This window comes from Bubalus bubalis, chromosome 23 (assembly GCF_019923935.1).
Source record: "Bubalus bubalis isolate 160015118507 breed Murrah chromosome 23, NDDB_SH_1, whole genome shotgun sequence".
NCBI classification, from domain to species: Eukaryota; Metazoa; Chordata; class Mammalia; order Artiodactyla; family Bovidae; genus Bubalus; species Bubalus bubalis.
This window is the reverse complement of record NC_059179.1, coordinates 12,517,190-12,538,105: the sequence shown is the minus strand read 5'-3', so window position 1 is coordinate 12,538,105 and position 20,916 is coordinate 12,517,190. Positions and strand designations below refer to the sequence as shown.

General features: G+C 41.5%; 2 long non-coding RNA genes across 3 annotated transcripts in view; both read left to right on the top strand.

Moving 5' to 3' along the window:
* The window catches only part of LOC123331334, a 477,797-nt gene that overhangs the window by 64,105 nt on the left and 392,776 nt on the right, over positions 1-20,916 (top strand). The window lies entirely within an intron of this gene.
* LOC123331335 lies at positions 459-5,519 on the top strand. The gene is made up of 2 exons (XR_006547903.1): positions 459-599; positions 5,230-5,519. It is a non-coding gene; the product is annotated as an uncharacterized LOC123331335 (long non-coding RNA).

The following is a 20,916-nucleotide window of genomic DNA, read 5'->3' as shown; positions in this document are numbered from 1 at the left end:
GGCTTTATTGACTTTTCATGACCATTTTTATGTTTTCTATTTTACTAATTTCTGTTTTTATTTTCATTTTCTTGTTTTTTTCTGACTAAATTTACTCTCTTCTTATTTGTAAAGGTGAATTTGAGATTTTATTGTTTTGAGATTTTTCTTTTGATACATATTTAGTGTTATACATTTTCTTCAATGCATTGCTTTAGCTGCATCTCACAGATATTATGTTGTATTATGATTTTTATTCAGTTTAAAATAATTCCTGAATTCCTTTTCCCCTAAGCTTTGAGATATAATTGACATATAATATTGTGTAAGTTTAAAGTGTATAGCATCATGATTTGAAAGCTTCCTAGGTGGCTCACTGGTAAAGAATCTTCCTGCCAATGCAGGAGATGTGGGTTCAATCCCTGGGATCTCCAGGAAGATCCCCCGGAGAAGGAAATGGCAACCCATTCCGATATTCTTGCCTGGATGATTCCATGGACAAAGGAGCCTGGAGGGCTGCAAAGAGGGGTTGCAAGGAGTCCTACATGACTGATCAACTGAGCACACATGCATGCATCATTATTTGAAACACACGTCTATTGTGAAATTATTACCATAAGGTCTGTGAGTATCTCCATACCCGTAGTTATGCTGCGTTTGTATAGAGACCATTAAGATCTATGCTGTCAGCAGTTTTCAAGTATACAATATAGTACTATAAATGATATTTACCACATTAGATTCCTAGAACTTATCAACCTTATAACTGGAAGTTTGTACTGTTTACCAACATCCCTCCTTTTCTCCTACCTCCCAGCCCCTGGAAACCACTATTTCACTCTGTTTCTGTGAATTTAGTTTTTTAAAATTTCACATACAATATTCGTCTTTCTCTGTATACCTTATTTTACTTAGCATAATGTCCTCAAGTTTCATCTATGCTGTCACAAAAGGCAGGGTTTCCTTCTTTATTATGACCAAATAATATTTCATTGTGTATGTATAACACATTTAAAAATTTTTTCAGTTTTATTGAGATATAATTGACATACATAATTATATAGCTTTAAGGTGTACAACAGGTTTCCCTGGTGGCTCTAATGGTGAAGAATCCTCCTGCAATGCAGGAGACCTGAGTTTGATCCCTGGATTGGAAAAATTCCCTGAAGAAGGGAATGGCTCCCCAATCCAGTAGTCTTGTTTGGAGAATCCCATGGACAGAGGAGCCTGGTAGGCTATAGTCCTTGGGGTTGCCAAGATCTGGACATGACTGAGCAACTAGCACACAAACACACACCATACACAAGCTGTACAGCATTATGACTTATATACATCATAAAATATCATAAGTAAGTTTCAGTTCAGTTCAGTCACTCAGTTGTGTCTGACTCTTTGTGACCCCATGAATCACAGCATGCCAGGCCTCCCTGTCCATCACCAACTCCGGGAGTTCACCCAAACTCATCTGCATCGAGTCGGTGATGCCATCCAGCTATCTCATCCTCTGTCGTCCCCTTCTCCTCCTGCCCCCTATCCCTCCCAGCATCAGGGTCTTTTCCAATGAGTCAACTCTTCGCATGAGGTGGCCAAAGTACTGGAGTTTCAGCTTTAGCATCATTCCTTCCAAAGAACACCCAGGGCTGATCTCCTCTAGAATGGACTGGTTGGATCTCCTTGCAGACCAAGGGACTCTCAAGAGTCTTCTCCAACACCATAGTTCAAAAGCATCAGTTCTTTGGTGCTCAGCTTTCTTCACAGTCCAACTCTCACATCCATACATTACCACTGAAAAAACCATAGACTTGACTAGATGGACCTTTGTTGGCAAAGTAATATCTCTGCTTTTTAATATGCTATCGAGGTTGGTCATAACTTTCCTTCCAAGGAGTAAGCGTCTTTTAATTTCATGGCTGCAATCACCATCTGCAGTGATTTTGGAGCCCCCCAAAATAAAGTCTGACACTGTTTCTACTGTTTCCCCATCTATTTCCCATGAAGTGATGGGGTCAGATGCCATGATCTTTGTTTTCTGAATGTTGAGCTTTAAGCCAACTTTTTCACTCTCCTCTTTCACTTTCATCAAGAGGCTTTTTGGCTCCTCTTCACGTTCTGCCATAAGGGTGGTGTCATCTGCATATCTGAGGTTATTGATATTTCTCCTGGCAATCTTGATTCCAGCTTGTGCTTCTTCCAGCCCAGTGTTTCTCATGATGTAATCTGCATATAAGTTAAATAAGCAGGGTGACAATATACAGCCTTGACGCACTCCTTTTCCTATTTGGAACCAGTCTGTTGTTCCATGTCCAGTTCTAACTGTTGCTTTTTGACCTGCATATAGGTTTCTCAAGAGGCAGGTCAGTTTAGTGCACATCAATCTCATATAGATAAAAAATCATAGGAATACAGAAAGTTTTTCCTTGTGTTGAGAACTCCTAGGATTTACTTTTATCAACTTTCATATATACAACAACTTTCATATATACAACAGTGTTTATCATGTACATTACATATGTAGTACTTATCTATTTTATAACTGAAAGTTTGTTCCTTTGACTGTGCTCAGACAATTCGCCCACCCCACATTCCCTATCTCTACTAACCACAAATCTTTTTCTATGAGTTTGTTTGATTTTGGAATATAATTGACCTATGTTAGTTTCTGTTACACAACTCAGTGATCCGATATTTCTATTTGTTCCTTCAAAGTAATCACCATGATAAGTCTAGTTGCAATCTATCAACATGCAAAGATATTACATAATTATTGACTATACTGTCCACCCTGTACATTTCATACTTGTGGCTTATTTATTTTGGTATTGAAGTTTGTACCTCTTATCTCCATCATCTATTTCTTCCTCATCTCTGGCAATCACTTGTTTGTTCTCTGTATCTATAACTGTTTCTGTTGTTATGTTTGTTCATTTGTTTTTTTAGATTCTACACATATGTGAAATCAGAGTATTTGTCTTTCTCTTTATGACTTATTTCACTTAGCATGATACCATCTAGGTCTAACCATGTTACAAATACCAAGATTTTAGTCTTTCTTATGGTGGAGTAATACTCTATTATACACACACACACACACACACATATACACACACATACATAAATATATATGTGTTTATATATATATGCCACATCTTATTTATCTGTTCATCTATTGGTGGATACTTAAGTTGCTTTCATATCTTGGCTACTGTAAATAACACAGCAATGAATGTAGGAGTGCACATATGAATATCTTTTCTAATTAGTGTTTTCATTTTTTTCTGATAAGTACCCAGGAATGGAATTGCTGGATAATATGGTCGTTCTATTTTTAATTTTTTGAGGCGTCTCTGTACTGCTTTTCACAGTGGCTGCACCAATTTACATTTCCATCAATAGTGGACTAGATTTCTCTTTTCTCTATGTCCTTGCCAGCACCTGATATTTGTTGTCTTTTTGATAATAGCCATTCTGACAGATGTGAGGTGATAATCTTACTGTGGTTTTGATTTGCATTTCCATGATTAGTGATACTGAGCATCTTTACATGTACCTGTTGGCCATCTGTGGGCCCTTCTGTTGTAGTGGGCTGACTTGACTGTTCTGGCAGTCTGGTAGATGTGGTTGGCCCCTGGTCTGGTTGGTTGCCAGGCCTTTACTTGTGCAGAGCTTGAAGTCCGCTAATGGGTGGAACCGGGTCACAAGGTGGCTGGATGCTGAGTCCTGGGGTTTCCTGGGCCTAGTGCTGACCCAGTGGCAGGTAGAGCAAGGTTCTGGGGTGAATGGTAGTAGGTCCGTTGTCTGGTAGTAGGTCAGTAGATCTAATGTCAGCTTGGTGGTGGGCAGAGCCAGTTTCTGACATGGCTGGCTATATAGGGTCTCGGGTGTCTAAATACTGGCCCACTGGCAAGTGAGACTAGAGTGTGGATCATCTGGTTGAATATTCTGACAGTGGCCCTTGCCAGAAACAGCATACTTGTGGTAGAATCAGATCTCCCAGATAGCTGCTGTATGCCCAGAGTGAGCTCTGATTGTGTCCTTCTCTGGGAGGTTAAGATTGGCAGATGGGTTTGACCCAGGCTTCTTTCAACTTGCTGCTTCTGCCCTGGGTCCTGGAGCATGTGAGATGTTGTGTGAGCCCTCTTAAGAATGTAGTCTCTATTTCCTATGACTCTTTGGCTCTCCCAAAAGTAAGCTCCACTGACCTTCAAAACCAAATGTTCTGGGGACTCATCTTCCTGTTGCAGGACCTCTGGGCTCAACCCTTTGTGAGGCTCAGACCCTTTGCTCCTTGGGGAGAACCTCTGCAATTGTAAATACCCTCCTATTTGTGAGTCACCTACCTGGGAACATGCATCTTGATTATACTCTATCTCTACCTCTCTTACTCATCTCATTGTAGTTCTTTCTTTGTATCTTTAGTTGTAGACAGTTGTAGAAGATCTTTTCTGCTAGTCTTCACATTATTCTTGTCATAAGTTGCACCATTAGGTTGGTGCAAAAGTAATTGCCGTTTTGAACCATGAATTTTAAATCATTAAGACTAGGCTCAAACACATCTCCATTAATCAAAATAAAACCATTACAATCAACATAATTTTCACAATGAGAAATAAGTTTGTTTATTCCTGTAGCATAAAAACCCATGCTTTTGGATTCGATGAATTCTTGGAAAGCATTTTCTGCCCACTGCTGGTTGTAGAAGTGTTTTCCCTGCAAAAAGTTGTCGAGATGCTTGAAGAAGTAGTAGTTTGGTTGGCAAGAGATGAGGTGAATATGCAGATGAGGCAAAACATTGTAGCCCAATTTGTTCAACTTTTGAAGCATTGGTTGTGCAATATGCTGTTGGGTGTTGTCATGGAGAATTGAGCCTTTTCTGTTGACCAATGCCAGCTGAAGTTTTTGGTGCATCTCATTGATTTGCTGAGCATACTTCTTGGATGTAATGGCTTCCTGGGATTCAGAAAGCTGTAGTGGATCTGACCTGCAGCAGACCACCGAATAGTGACCATGAACGTTTTTTGGTGCAAGTTTGAGTGGTAAGTGTTTTGGAGCTTCTTCTTGGTCCAGCCACTGAGCTGGTCATCACTGGTTGTCATATAAAGTCCTCTTCTCCTCACAGGTCACAATCAAATCAAGAAATGTTTCATTGTTGTTGCATAGAATTAGAAAAGGTGACGCTTCAAGCCAATGATTTTTTTTAACTTTCCGTCAGCTCATGAGGTACCTGCTTATCAAGCTTTATCACTTTTCCAGTTTGCTTCAAATGTCAAATGACTGTAGAATGGTCCACATTGAGTTCTTCGGCAACTTCTCACGTAGTTGTAAGAGAATCAGCTTCCATGGTTGCTCTCAAGTTGTCACTGTCAACTTCTGATTGGTGGCCACTGCACTCCTCATCTTCAAGGCACTCATCTCCTTTGCAAAACTACTTGAACCACCACTGCCCTGGACATTCTTAGCAGTTCTTGAGCCAAATGTGTTGTTGATGTTTCGAGTTGTCTCTGCCGCTTTATGACCCATTTTGAACTTGAATAAAAAAATTGCTCAAATTTGCTTTTTGTCTAACATCATTTCCATTGTCTAAAATATGGATAAAATAAACAGCAAGTAATAAGTTATTAGCAAAAAAACATAAAGGGAGAAATGTGCATTAAAATTGTGTATAATATCAGTCAGTCTGTCAGTTCAGTCGCTCAGTCGTGCCCAACTCTTTGCGACCCCATGAATCGCAGCACGCCAGGCCTCCCTGTCCATCACCAGCTCCTGGAGTTCACTCAGACTCATGTCCATCGAGTCGGTGATGCCATCCAGCCATCTCACCCTCTGTCGTCCCCTTCTCTATTTAAGGATGTACTCCATTATCAAGTCGTGAATTTCAACAATGCAAAACCGCAATTACTTTTGCACCAACATAATAGTAGTCATTTTGGTGTGCCCACGGGAGGAGGTACGCTAAGTTTCTTCCTACTTGGCCATCTTGGCCACTCCTCCCATAACACATTTCTTTATCAGTTTAATGGCTAACGGATGCTTCAGTTGTTTCCATGTGTTGTTTATTATGAAAATGCTGCTGTGAACATAGGAGTATAGACATCTCTTTGAGACAGTGATTTCATTTCCTTCAGAGACACACCCAGATGAAACTTTGGGATCAATGGTCATTTTATCTTTAACCTTTCCAGGAACCTCCTTACTGTTTGCCATCAGTGAGTTCAGTCGATCAGTCTTTGAGACCCCATGGCCTCAACCATCCAGGTTTCCCTGTCCATCACCAACTCCCAGAGCTTACTCAAACGCATGTCCATTGAGTCAGTGATGCCATCCAACCATTTCATCCTGTCATCCCCTTTTCCTCCTGCCTTCAATCTTTCCCAGCATCAGGGTCTTTTCCAATGAGTCAGTTCTTCACATCAGGTGGCCAAAGTGTTGGAGTTTCAGCTTCAGCATCAGTCCTTGCAATGAATATTCAGGACTGATTTCCTTTAGGATGGACTGGTTGGATCTCCTTGCTGTCCAAGGAGTCTTCTCCAACACCACAGTTCAAAAGCATCAATTCTTCAGTGCTCAGCTTTCTTTATAGTCCAACTTTCACATCCATACATGACTACTGGTAAAAAACCATAGCTTTGACTAGACAGACTTTTGTTGGCAAAGTAATGCCTCAGCTTTTTAATATGCTGTCTAGGTTGGTCATAGCTTTGCTTCCAAGGAGTAAGCATCTTTTAATTTTATGGCTGCAATCACCATCTGCAGTGATTTTGGAGCCCCACAAAATAAAAGCCTCTCACTGTTTCCATTGTTTCCCATCTATTTGCCATGCAGTGATGATACCAGATGCCATAATCTTAGTTTTCTAAATGTTGAGTTTTAAGCCAACTTTTTCACTCTCCTCTTTCACTTTCATCAAGAGGCTCTTTAGTTCTTCTTTGCTTTGTGCCATAAAGGTTGTGTCATCTGCATACTTGAGGTTATTGATATTTCTCCAAGAAATCTTGATTCCAGAATGTGCATCATCCAGCCTCACATTTTGCATGGTGTACTCTGCATATAAGTTAAACAAGCAGGGTGGCAATATACAGCCTTGACGTACTCCTTGCCCAATTTGGAACCAGTCTGTTGTTCCATGTCCAACTGTTGCTTCTTGACTTGCATACAGATTTCTCAGGAGACAGGTCAGGTGGTCTAGTATTCCCAACTTTTTAAGAATTTTCCATAGTTTGTTGTGATCCACACAGTCAAAGGCTTTGGCATAGTCAATAATGCAGAAGTAAATGTTTTTCTGGAACTCTCTTGCTTTTTTTATGATCCAGCAGATGTTGGCAATTTGATCTCTGGTTCCTCTGCCTTTTCTAAAACCAGCTTGAACATCTGGATGTTCTTGGTTAATATACCGTTGAAGTCTAGCTTGGAGAATTTTGAGCATTACTTTGTTAGCATGTGAGATGAGAGCAATTGTGGGGTAGTTTGAGCATTCTTTGGCATTGCCTTTCTTTGGGATTGGAATGAAAACTGACCTTTTCCAGTCCTGTGGCCACTGCTGAGTTTTCCAAATTTGCTGGCATATTAAGTGCAGCACTTTCATAGCATCATCTTTCAAGATTTGAAATAGCTCAGCTGGAATTCCATCACTTCCACTAGCTTTGTTCGTAGTGATGCTTTCTAAGACCCACTTGACTTCATATTCCAGGATGTCTGGCTCTAAGTGAGTGATCACACCATCATGATTATCTGGGTCATGAAGGTCTATTTTGTATAGTTTTGGGTATTCTTGCCACCTCTTCTTAATATCTTCTGCTTCTGTTAGGTCTATACCGTTTCTGTCCTTAATTGTGCCCATCATTGCATGAAATGTCCCCTTGATATCTCTCATTTTCTTGAAGAGATCTCTAGTCTTTCTCATTCTATTGTTTTTTCTATTTCTTTGCACTGAATGCCGAAGAAGGCTGTCTTATCTCTCCTTGCTATTCTTTGAAACTCTGCATTCAAATGGGTATGTCTTTCCTTTGCCTTTCGCTTCTCTTCTTTTCTCAGCTATTTGTAAGGCCTCCTTACACAAACATTTTGCCTTTGCATTTCTTTTTCTTGAGTATGGTGTTGATCACTGCCTCCTGTACAATGTCATGAACCTCTGTCCATAGTTCTTCAGGCACTCTGTCTATCAGATCTAATCCCTTGAATCTATTTGTCACTTTCACTGTATAATCATAAGGGATTTGATTTAGCTCATACTTGAATGGTCTAGTGGTTTTCCCTGCTTTCTTCAATTTAAGTCTGATTTGGCAGTAAGGTGTTCATGATCTGAGCCAGTCAGCTCCCAGTCTTGTTTTTGCTGACTGTTTAGAGCTTCTCCATCTTTGGCTGAAAAGAAAATAATCATTTTGATTTTGGCATGTGTAGAGTCTTCTCTTGTGTGGTTGGAAGAGGGTGTTTGCTATGACCAGTGCATCCTCTTGGCAAAATTCTGTTAGCCTTTGCCCTGCTTTGTTTTGTACTCCGAGGCCAAATTTATCTGTTATTCCAGGTATCTCTTGACTTCCTACTTTTGCATTCCAGTCCCCTATAATGAAAAGGACATCTTTTTGGGGTGTTAGTTCTAGAAGGTCTTGTAGGTCTTCATAGAACCATTCAACTTCAGCTTCTTCAGCATTACTGGCCGGGGCATAGGCTTGGATTACTGTGATGTTGCAGGGTTTGCCTTGGAAACGAACAGAGGTCATTCTGTCATTTTTGAGATTGCACCCAAGTACTGCATTTCAAATATTTTGTTGACTGTGAGGGCTACTCCATTTCTTCTAAGGGATTCTTGCCCACATTAGTATATATAATTTGTATTTGAGTATCTCCTGTTAATTTAGGGATCAGCAGTGGCCTGCTGTAGGCCTGCACCCAGGCTCTGGGTGCTGCAGACCTGGGTATGGCATAAGCCTTCTTGGAGGAGGTCGTCATTATCCCCACCATAGAGCTGCCAGAATTTACACAGGACTGGGGAAACAGACTCTTGGAGGGCACAAACAAAATCTTGTGTTCACTAGGACCCAGAAGAAAGGAGCAGTGACCCCAAAAGAGACTGACCCAGACTTGCCCATGAGTGGCCAGTAGTCTCTGGCAGAGGCGTGGGTCAGTGGTGGCCTGCTGTAGGGTTGGGGGCACTCAGTGCAGCAGTGCATGCATGGGACCTTTTGAAGGAGGTCACCATATTCTTCATTACCTCCACCATAGTTTGGCCTCAGGTCAAACAACAGGGAGCGAACACAGCCCCCCCCCCCACCCCCCACAACAGAAAATTGGATTAAAGATTTACTGAGCATTGCCCTACCCATCAGAACAAGACCCAGTTTCCTCCCCAGTCAGTCTCTCCCATCAGGAAGCTTCTTATCCTTATCCATCAGAGTGTCAGCATAATGAAAACCACAATCACAGAAAAGCTAATCACACCAATCACGTGGACCACAGCCTTGTCTAACTCAATGAAACTATGAGCCATGCTGTGTAGGGCCACCCAAGACAGATGGGTCATTGTGGAAAGTTCTGACAAAATGTGGTCCACTGGAGAGGGGAATGGCAAACCACTTCAGTATTCTTGCCTTGAGAACCCCATGAGCAATGTGATAAAGCCAAACATTAGGACACTGAAAGATGAACTCCCCTGGTTGGTAGGTGCCCAATATGTTGCTGGAGATCAGTGGAGAAGTAACTCCAGAAAGAATGAAGAAATGGAGCCAAAGCAAAAACAATACCCAGTTGTGGATGAGACTGGTGATGGAAGTAAATTCTGATGCTGTAAACAGCAATATTGCATAGGAACCTGGAATGTTAGGTCCATGAATCAAGGCAATTGGAAGTGGTCAAATGGGAGATGGCAAGAGTGAATGTAGACATTCTAGGAATCAGCGAACTAAAATGGACTGGAATGGGTGAGTTTAACTGTTTGCCCTAATGGCTATAAAATTCACATTCCCACCAAAAGTGCAGCAAGTTTTCTTTTTTTCTTCACATCCTTGCTAACCCTTGTGTTAGAGGAGGTCACTGGAAGAAGATGACCACCAGGAGACTCGAGTTGGACCTGGGTGGTTGGAGAATCCTTCCCCCATCCCCCTGGGGATGATGTCTCTCTGCCCTAGGCTGTCTCGTTTTGGGGCAGGAGTGACAGGTAATGTGAGGCCATCTTTCCTATGTTCTTTAATGTGTTTTTTATTTTGTTTCACCCAGGCACTGCAGTCCCTCACCTGGAATCCTTAGCTCTTGTTCAGGTATTTTTGTGTGTGGATAGTTATTGGAACTTCTGTTTCTGGGAGGCGCTGAGTGCTAGAAACTCCTATACCATCATCTTCCTGACATCACTCCTGAATTCCCTTTTGACTTATTCTTTGACCTATGGGTTATTGAGAGCTGTTTTAGTTTCCAAATATCTGGAATTTTTCCAGATATCTTTCCATTCTCTGGCTCACATTTTTTTTGTTGTGATGGTTAAAAAATTTTTTCTGTGACTTGAATCTTTTAAAATTTATTCAGGCTATTGAATGGTTAATGTTGATAAATGTGCCAGACCCACCTGAAAAGAATATACATTCTTATGTTTTTAGGTGTTCTATAAATGTCAATTGTTTGATGTTGCTTGAATTGATGTCCTTACTGACATTCTGTCTACTTATTAATTATTCAGACAATAGTGTTAACCTGTGAATTTGTATGTTTGTCTATCATTTTTTTGTGGTTTTACTAGTATTTTGAAACTCAGTTTTTAGATGAAAAAAACATTTTGAATTATCTCCCCCATATTCTGAAGTATTGTTTTCATGCATTATAATCCTATGTTTTCATCCTGTTTAAACCACGCAAGACATTATGTTTTGATTTATGTTTCATCACATATTTCTTTCTACTGCTTTTCATAGTTTCCTACATACCCATGTTTCCCTCTGGGATCACTTTCCTTCTCCCTAAACAACTCTCTTTAGTGTTTGTTTTATAGCAACTTCTCAAGAAGATTATTTCAGATTTTGATTTCTGAAAATGTGTATGTGAATGATATTTTTGCTCAGTATAGAATTCCTTTTTTGATGTGGATGATTTTTAAAGTTTTTATTGAACTGTTACTATATTGCTTCTGTTTAATGTTTTCATTTTTTTGGCTGTGAGGCATGTGGGATCTTAGCTCCCTACCCAAGGATCGAACCTGCACTCCCTGTATTGGAAGGTGAGTCTTTCAATACACTGGACCTCTAGGGAAGACCCAAAATAGAATTCTTAATCTGTAAATTCTTTCACAAATTTAGAGGTGTTATTTCATTGTCTTCTGGCTCCCACTGTTTCTCTTAATGCAGGTGTAAGTCTTTTTACTACTGCTATAAAAATAATGTGACTTTTAAAAATCTGGATGCTCTAAAGATCTTAATTATGTCCCTGGTTTTCAGTAGTTTAACTAGGATGTATACGCTGCTGCTGCTAAGTCGCGTCAGTCGTGTCCTACTCTGTGCAACCCCATAGACGGCAGCCCACCAAGCTCCCCCGTCCCTGGGATTCTCCAGGCATTCAGAACACTGGAGTGGGTTGCCACTTCCTTCTCCAATGCATGAAAGTGAAAAGTGAAAGTGAAGTCGCTCAGTCGTATCCGACCGTCAGTGACCCCATGGACTGCAGCCTACCAGGCTCCTGTGTCCATGGGATTTTCCAGGCAAGAGTACTGGAGTGGGGTGCCATCGCCTTCTCATTGTATATAGGTGTGGTCATTTTTCATATTTATTTTGCTTGGGGTTTGCATAGCTTCTTATACCTGTGGTTTTTTTTTTTTAATTAGTTTTAGAAAATTATCTTCAAATACTGTTTTTGCTCAATTCTCCTCTCCTTTTGGAATGCTAATAAAAATATATAAGTGTATTAACCATTCAGTCATGTCTGATTCTTTGCGACTCCATGTTCTGTAGCCCACCAGGCTCCTCTGTCCCTGGAATTCTCCAGGCAAGAATACTAGAGTGGGTTGCCATTCCCGTCTTCAGGGGAACTTCCCAACTCAGGGATCAAACCCTAGTCTTCCATATTGCAGGCAGATTCTTTACCATGATCCAATAAATATGTAATACATGTGTGTGTGTGTGTGTGTGTATACACATATACATATAACATATTTTTTCTTTCATTTCAAATATTTTCTATTGACCTATCTTACATTTCACTAACCTTATATCCTCGGAGAAGGCAATGGCACCCCACTACAGTACTCTTGCATGGAAAATCCCATGGGTGGAGGAGCCTGGTAGGCTGCAGTCCATGGGGTCGCTAAGAGTCGGACACGACTGAGCGACCTCACTTTCCCTTTTCACTTGCATGCATTGGAGAAGGAAATGGCAACCCACTCCAGTGTTCTTGCCTGGAGAATCCCAGGGACGGGGGAGCCTGGTGGGCTGCCGTCTATGGGGTTGCACAGAGTCGGACACGACTGAAGCGATGCAGCAGCAGCAGCAACCTTATATCCTGCTATGTATAATCTACTATAAACTTATTGTTACTAATTTCAATTGTAGTAATTTTCATGCCATTTTATATTATAAATTTCAGTCTGTTGTAATTCTACATGTTTTCTTCTATTTCTCTACTTGAAACATTCTAGTAAATCACTTATTTAAAACACTCTAAGTCACATATTCAGAGAAGGCAATGACAACCCACTCCAGTACTCTTGCCTGGAAAATTCCATGGTCGGAGGAGCCTGGTAGGCTGCAGTCCATGGGGTCACGAAGAGGCAGACACTTACTGAACGACTTCACTTTCACTTTTCACTTTCATGCATTGGAGAAGGAAATGGCAACCCACTCCAGTGTTCTTGCCTGGAGAATCCCAGGGACGGGGGAGCCTATTTACTATGGGTTTCCATCTACTTTCTTCTCTTGCCTTTATAGTTCTGCCCCTAGGCATGCCTAGAAATTTTCATTAAATATAGGACATTGTATATAAAATATGAAGTCTCTAGATTAAGTTTTGGTTATGTTCCATAAAACACAGTTCACTCTTCTGTTAAATAGAGGCAGATAAAATAGCAAATACTTTAATGCAATCAAGGTCTGAATAGCACTGACCTTGGATTAGGGTTTTAGAAAGTGCCTGCACGCTAAGTTGCTTCAGTTATGTCCAACTCTTTGTGACCCTATGGTCTACAGCCTGCCAGTCTCCTTTGTCCATGGGATTCTCCAGGTAAAATACTGGAGTAGGATACCATGCCCTTCTTTAGGGGATTTCCTGACCCAGGTATCAAACCTGTGTCTTATGGCTCCTGCATTTGCAGGCAGGTTCTTTACCATTAGTACAACCTGGTTAAAGCTCAGTTCACTTCAGTTCAGTCACTCAGTCATGTCTGACTCTTTGTGACCCCATGAATTGCAGCACACCAGGCCTCCCTGTCCATCACAAACTCCCGGAGTTTACCCAAACTCATGTCCATCGAGTCGGTGATGCCATCCAGCCATCTCATCCTCTGTCGTCCCCTTCTCCTCCTGCCCCCAATTCTTCCCAGCATCAGAGTCTTTTCCAATGAGTCAACTCTTCGCATGAGGTGGCCAAAGTACTGGAGTTTCAGCTTTAGCATCAGTCCTTCCAAAGAACACCCAGGACTGTTCTCCTTTCGAATGGACTGGTTGGATCTCCTTGCAGTCCAAGGGACTCTCAAGAGTCTTCTCCAACACCACAGTTCAAAAGCATCAATTCTTTGGAGCTCAGCTTTCATCACAGTCCAACACTCACATTCATACATGACCACTGGAAAAACCATAGCCTTGACTAGATGGACCTTTGTTGGCAAAGTAATGTCTCTGCTTTTGAATATGCTATCGAGGTTGGTCATAACTTTCCTTCCAAGGAGTAAGCATCTTTTAATTCATGGCTGCAGTCACCATCTACAGTGATTTTGGAGCCCCAAAAAGCAAAGTCTGAAACTGTTTCCCCATCTATTTCCCATGAAGTGATGGGGCCAGATGCCATGATCTTTGTTTTCTGAATGTTGAGCTTTAAGCCAACTTTTTCACCCTCTTCTTTCACTTTCATCAAGAGGCTTTTTAGTTTCTCTTCACTTTCTGCCATAAGGGTGGTGTCATCTGCATATCTGAGGTTATTGATATTTCTCCCGGCAATCTTGATCCTAGTTTGTGCTTCTTCCAGCCCAGCGTTTCTCATGATGTACTCTGTGTATAAGTTAAATAAGCAGAGTGACAATATACAGCCTTGACGTACTCCTTTTCCTATTTGGAACCAGTCTGTTGTTCCATGTCCAGTTCTAACTGTTGCTTCCTGACCTGCATATAGGTTTCTCAAGAGGCAGGTCAGGTGGTCTGGTATTTCCATCTCTTTTAGAATTTTCCACAGTTTATTGTGATCCACACAGTCAAAGGCTTTGGCAGAATCAATAAAGCAGAAATAGATGTTTTTCTGGAACTCTCTTGCCTTTTTGATGATCCAGCAGATGTTGGCAATTTGATCTCTGATTCCTCTGCCTTTTCTAAAACCAGCTTGAACATCTGGAATTTCATGGTTCACATATTGCTGAAGCATGGCTTGAGAATTTTGAGCATTACTTTACTAGCGTGTGAGATGAGTAATTGTGTGGTAGTTTGAGCATTCTTTGGCATTGCCTTTCTTTGGGATTGGAATGAAAACTGACCTTTTCCAGTCCTGTGGCCACTGCTGAGTTTTCCAAATTTGCTGGCATATTGAGTGCAGCACTTTCACAGCATCATCTTCCAGGATTTGAAATAGCTCAACTGGAATTCCATCACCTCCACTAGCTTTGTTCGTAGTGATGGTTTCTAAGGCCCACTTGACTTCACATTCCAGGATGTCTGGCTCCAGGTGAATGATCACACCATCATGATTATCTTGGTCATGAAGATTTTTTTTTTTGTACAGTTTTTCTGTGTATTCTTGCTACCTCTTCTTAGTATCTTCTGCTTCTCTTAGGTCCATACCATTTCTGTCCTTTATCGAGCCCATCTTTGCATGAAATGTTCCCTTGGTATCTCTGATTTTCTTGAAGAGATCTCTAGTCTTTCCCATTCTGTTGTTTTCCTCTATTTCTTTGCACTGATCACTGAGGAAGGCTTTCTTATCTCTCCTTGCTATTCTTTGGAACTCTGCATTCAGATGCTTATATCTTTCCTTTTCTCCTTTGCTTTTTGCTTCTCTTCTTTTCACAGCTATTTGTAAGGCCTCCCTATGCAGCCATTTTGCTTTTTTGCATTTCTTTTCCATGGGGATGGTCTTGATCCTTGTCTCCTGTGCAATGTCACGAACCTCTATTCCATAGTTCATCAGGCACTCTATCAGATCTAGTCCCTTAAATCTATTTCTCACTTCCACTGTATAGTCATAAGGGATTTGATTTAGGTCATACCTGAATGGTCTAGTGGTTTTCCCTACTTTATTCAATTTAAGTCTGAATTTGGCAATAAAGAGTTCGTGATCTGAGCCACAGTCAGCTCCCGGTCTTGTTTTTTGCTGACTGTATAAAGTTTCTCCATCTTTGGCTGCAAAGAATATAATCAATCTGACTTCGGTGTTGACCATCTGGTGATGTCCATGTGTAGTGTCTTCTCTTGTGTTGTTGGAAGAGGGTGTTTGGTATGACCAGTGCGTTCTCTTGGCAAAACTCTATTAGCCTTTGCCCTGCTTCATTCCGTATTCCAAGGCCAAATTTGCTTGTTACCCCAGGTGTTTCTTTTCTTCCTACTTTTGCATTCCAGTCCCCTACAATGAAAAGGACATCTTTTTTGGGTGTTAGTTCTAAAAGGTCTTGTAGGTCTTCATCAGATCAGATCAGATCAGTCTCTCAGTTGTGTCCTACTCTTTGCGACCCCATGAATCGCAGCACGCCAGGCCTCCCTGTTCATCACCAACTCCCGGAGTTCACTGAGACTCACGTCCATCGAGTCAGTGATGCCATCCAGCCATCTCATCCTGTCGTCACCTTCTCCTCCTGCCCCCAATTCCTCCCAGCATCAGAGTCTTTTCCAATGAGTCAACTCTTCACATGAGGTGGCCAAAGTACTGGAGTTTCAGCTTTAGCATCATTCCTTCTGAAGAAATCCCAGGGCTGATCTCCTTCAGAATGGACTGGTTGAATTTCCTTGCAGTCCAAGGGACTCTCCAGAGTCTTCTCCAACACCACAGTTCAAAAGCATCAATTCTTCAGCACTCAGCTTTCTTCACAGTCCAACTCTCACATCCATACATGATCACTGGAAAAACCATAGCCTTGACTAGATGAACCTTTGTTGGCAAAGTAATGTCTCTGCTTTTGAATATGCTATCTAGGTTGGTCATAACTTTCCTTCCAAGGAGTAAGTGTCTTTTAATTTCATGGCTGCAGTCACCATCTGAACCATTCAACTTCAGCTTCTTCAGCATTACTGGTTGGGACATAGTCTTGGATTACTGTGATATTGAATGGTTTGCCTTGGAAATGAACAGAGATCATTATGTCATTTTTGAGATTGCATCCAAGTACTGCATTTTGGACTTTTTTGTTGACCATGATGGCTACTCCATTTCTTCTGAGGGACTCCTGCCTGCAGTAGTAGATATAATGGACATCTGAGTTAAATTCACCCATTCCAGTCCATTTTAGTTCGCTGATTTCTAGAATGTCTACATTCACTCTTGCCATCTCCTGTTTGACTACTTCCAATTTGCCTTGATTCATGGACCTAACATTCCATGTTCCTATGCAATATTGCTCTTCACAGCATCAGACCTTGCTTCTATCACCAGTCACATCCACAGCTGGGTATTGTTTTTGCTTTGGCTCCATCCCTTCATTCTTTCTGGAGTTATTTCTCCACTGATCTCCAGTAGCATATTGGGCACCTACCAACCTGGGGAGTTCCTCTTTCAGTATCCTATCATTTTGCCTGTTCATACTGTTCGTGAGGTCCTCAAGGCAAGAATACTGAAGTGGTTTGCCCTTCCCTTCTCCAGTGGACCACATTCTGTCAGACCTCTCCACCATGACCCACCTGTCTTGGGTGGCCCCACAGGGCATGGCTTAGTTTCATTGAGTTAGACAAGGCTGTGGTCCATGTGATTAGATTGACTAGTTTTCTGTGATTATGGTTTGTGTGTCTGCCCTCTGATGCCTCTGGCAACACTTACAGTCTTACTTGGGTTTCTCTTACCTTGGACCAGGGGTATCTCTTCACGGCTGCTCCAGCAAAGCACAGCCATTGCTCCTTACCTTGAACGATGGGTATCTCCTCACAGCCACCCCTCCTGACCTTGAACGTGGGGTAGCTCCTCTCAGCCCTTCTGCGCCCCTGCAGCCACCACTCCTTGGATGTGCAGTAGCTCCTCCCAGCCGCTGCCCCTGACCTCGGACATGGGGTAGCTCCTCTCGGCCGCTGCCCCTGACCTCGGACGTAGGGGTAAAGCTCAGTTTCTGTTTAATTTCCATTCCTTGGATGTTGTTTTTCAGTCACTCAGTCGTGTCCAACTCTGTGACCCCGTGGACTGCAGCGCACCAGGCTTCCCTGTCCTTCACTGTCTTCCAGAGCTTGCTCTAACTCACGTCCATTGAGTCGGTGATGCCATCCAACCATCTCATCCTCTGTTACCCTTTCTTTGGATGTAGGCATTCGATGTTTCCAACTGATAGAATGGTTTTTATTCTGGGGCCCCTTGTGGTAAAGATTCTCCTTCCCTGTCTTGAGAACTTGGCAAATGTCTTGAGAGGGAAAGCCAGCTGTGTCTGAGGCATGAATTTTCTCTTTGCATACCCCCAAATGGTTGGAAGCTCTTCTGGTTTGTCACCAGGCTCAGCAAATTTTATGTTCTATGTACAATATCATGAATAACCCCAGTGAAACGATCTTTATGAGGTCACTCATCTCTTTGACGTTCTCCCCTATCCTGAATGTTTACCCCTCTACTTCTCAATTCTTCTGTAGCTCTAACGCTAATAGTCATGTGATTTTTAAAATTTATCTAGAATTTTTGGGCTTCCCCGATGGCTCAGATGGTTAAGAATCTACCTGCAGTGTGGGAGACCCAGGTTCAATCCCTGGGTCAGGAAGATCCCCTGGAGAAGGAAATGACAACCTACTCCAGTATTCTTGCCTGGAGAATCCCATGAACAGAGGGAGCCTGGCGGGCTACAGTCCACTGGGTCACAAAGAGTCAGACACCACTGAGTGACTAACACTTTCACTTTCAGAGTCCTCACATACTATTAGTCATGTGATGTTAAAAATTTACCCAGAAGTTTTAGTACTTAGAGAGCACTACACTATTGTCAGTTATTCCCATCTTGTGAGCTTTTACTTTCAATTACTATTTTATTTACACAAGTTCTTTATCAGATCTGTCTGGCCATTAATTATAGACTCTTGATTCTTGTTCTTATCAAATTTCACTATTTTCTATGAACATTTTAGCCATACTATTTTTTTCCCCTTTTCGGTACCCAGTAATTCCAAAATCTGAAGTTTTAGGAGGTATAATTGCCATTTGTCACTCCAGCTGACCCTTACTGATGAGGTCTTGTTTTCTCTTGCAGTGGGTACATTTTGATTGTGAGCTTATGCTTGCCTGATTATGTTCAACCTTAATCGATCTATGCATTGAGGGGCTTATATTGAAGATGATTTCTTCCAGAGAGTTTTCATACAGACTTCTGTCACTTTAAGTTCCTCACTAACTGTCCCCTGGGCCAATCTAAATTCAACCCTCTGACCCAACTCAAGGCCATTGTACTAATTGAATAGATGTGTACATCCTAATTCTTAGAATCTGTGAATCTGCTGCCTTTTGTGGCAAAAGTGACCTTGCAGATAAAGTTCAGTTAGGAATGTGACCTGGAGAGAATCCCAAGTATCCAGGTGACCCTGACAGAATCACAGGAGTCCTCTTACAAGGGAGTTGGGAGGCCAAAGAGAAGAGATGATGCTTCACAGCTGGTTGTTAAGGTGAAGGAAGCAGTTGGAGTGATACTTGGAATCTGGCAGAGGCAAGTAGGAATTTTCCCTGGTGCCTCCAAAAGGTACACAATCTTGGTCTTGCTTAGCTTGGGATGACAAGTTTTGCAGGAAATTCCTAATTTTTTTTCCCACTGCGGAGGCTTGGGATGGACCAATTGTCTTGCCATTCCTCCCCCTATGGTTCTGGATGCCTGCAGAAATTTCCATCTAACACCTCAACCTGTGAAAGGCCACGATTTTTGTCTTCTATTCCCCTGTTACTGTCAAAACCAAGTATTTAGTTTTTTGTGTGTGTCAAGAGATACCCTCAGGCAACCTGGCAATGCCACGTTCACTCCCCTCTCATGTTGTTAACTGTGTCGTACTCAGAATTTCTAGGTGTTTTTAGCAGGAGAGAGTCAGATTCTAAAATAATGCTTTGTGCTTCTTAAAAAATAATGTGTAAAATGAACATGTTACAGAAATTACATTAAAGTGTTACAAATATTCGATCAATATTTCAGGGATGATAGAGATGTTTATGATGTCTTATGATTTCTCCCAGCAAGCAGAGTTAATCATTCTTGCCTTTGCTTTCATATCAAATTTATAAGGATATAACTCTATTTTGTGATAATATATGACACACACTGACAGGCATTGCTTTAAAGATCATATTTTGTATGGAGTGTTTTCAAATCAGTCTGCCTTTGTTAGAAACCAAAAACTTAATTGAAACTATTATTTGATGTATATCTGTTTCAGATTCCTGCCTTTAAAAAATATCTGAAGCAATTTCTTCCTTAACTTGAGACTTTAGAACAAAAGATTGATTTAGAAGAATTGAACCTGTATTTTAGAATTTAATTTTGTGGAAACTGATTTGTGATCTTTACCTTCAGATCAAACTCTGTATTAAAAGGGTATTAAATCAGAGTTAAAACATGAATGGGGGTAAATGGACTTTCTTTCCAGAATGCGGGATATCTGAAGCAGAGACATGAATCAGGGACCTGTGGAGAATGACTCTAATTTCTACCAGAGCATAGAGCATAATTTCTATTAGAGCATCCATTAGGACATAGGTTTGTGGTTTGACACTGAATTTTTTTTAACTTGATCTTTCATGTTCTATTTTCAAATTTATCATGAATATTCTTTTTTTATTGAAGCACAGTTGACCTGTGATGTTAGTTTCTGGTGTACAGCAAAGTGATTAAGCCATATGTATATATGTGTGCTTAGTCAATCAGTCATGTCCAACTCTTTGCGATCCCATGGACTGTAGCCTACAAGGCTCCTCTGTCCATGAAATTCTCCAGGAAAGAATAGTGGAGTGGGTTGCCATTCATTTCTCCAGGGATATGTATACACACACACACACACACACACACACACATACATTTATAAATTATACACTGCTGCTGCTGCTGCTAAGTTGCTTCAGTTGTGTCTGACTCTGTGCGACCCCATAGACGGCAGCCCACCAGGCTCCCCGTCCCGGGGATTCTCCAGGCAAGAACACTGGAGTGGGTTGCCATTTCCTTTTCCGATGCATGAAAATGAAAAGTGAAAGTGAAGTCGCTCAGTTGTGTCCGACTCTTAGCGACCCCATAGACTGCAGCCCACCAGGCTCCTCCGTCCATGGGATTTTCCAGGCAAGAGTACTGGAGTGATTCTTTTCCCTTATAGGTTACTATAAAATATAGAGTATAGTTCCCTGTGCTATACAGTAGGCTCTTGTTGGTTATCTTTTTAAAATTTAAATTTATTTATTTTTAATTGGAGGATAATTGCTTTCCCATATAGTGTTGCTTTCTGCCACATATCAACATGAATCAGCCATAGGTATACATATGTCTCCTCCCTCTTGAACCTCCCTTCCACCTCCCACCCCATCCCACCCCTCTACGTTGTCACAGAGCACCAGATTTGAGCTCCCTACATCATACAGCATATTTCCATAGTGTGTTAATGTTAGCCCCAAACACCTACTTTATCTCTCACC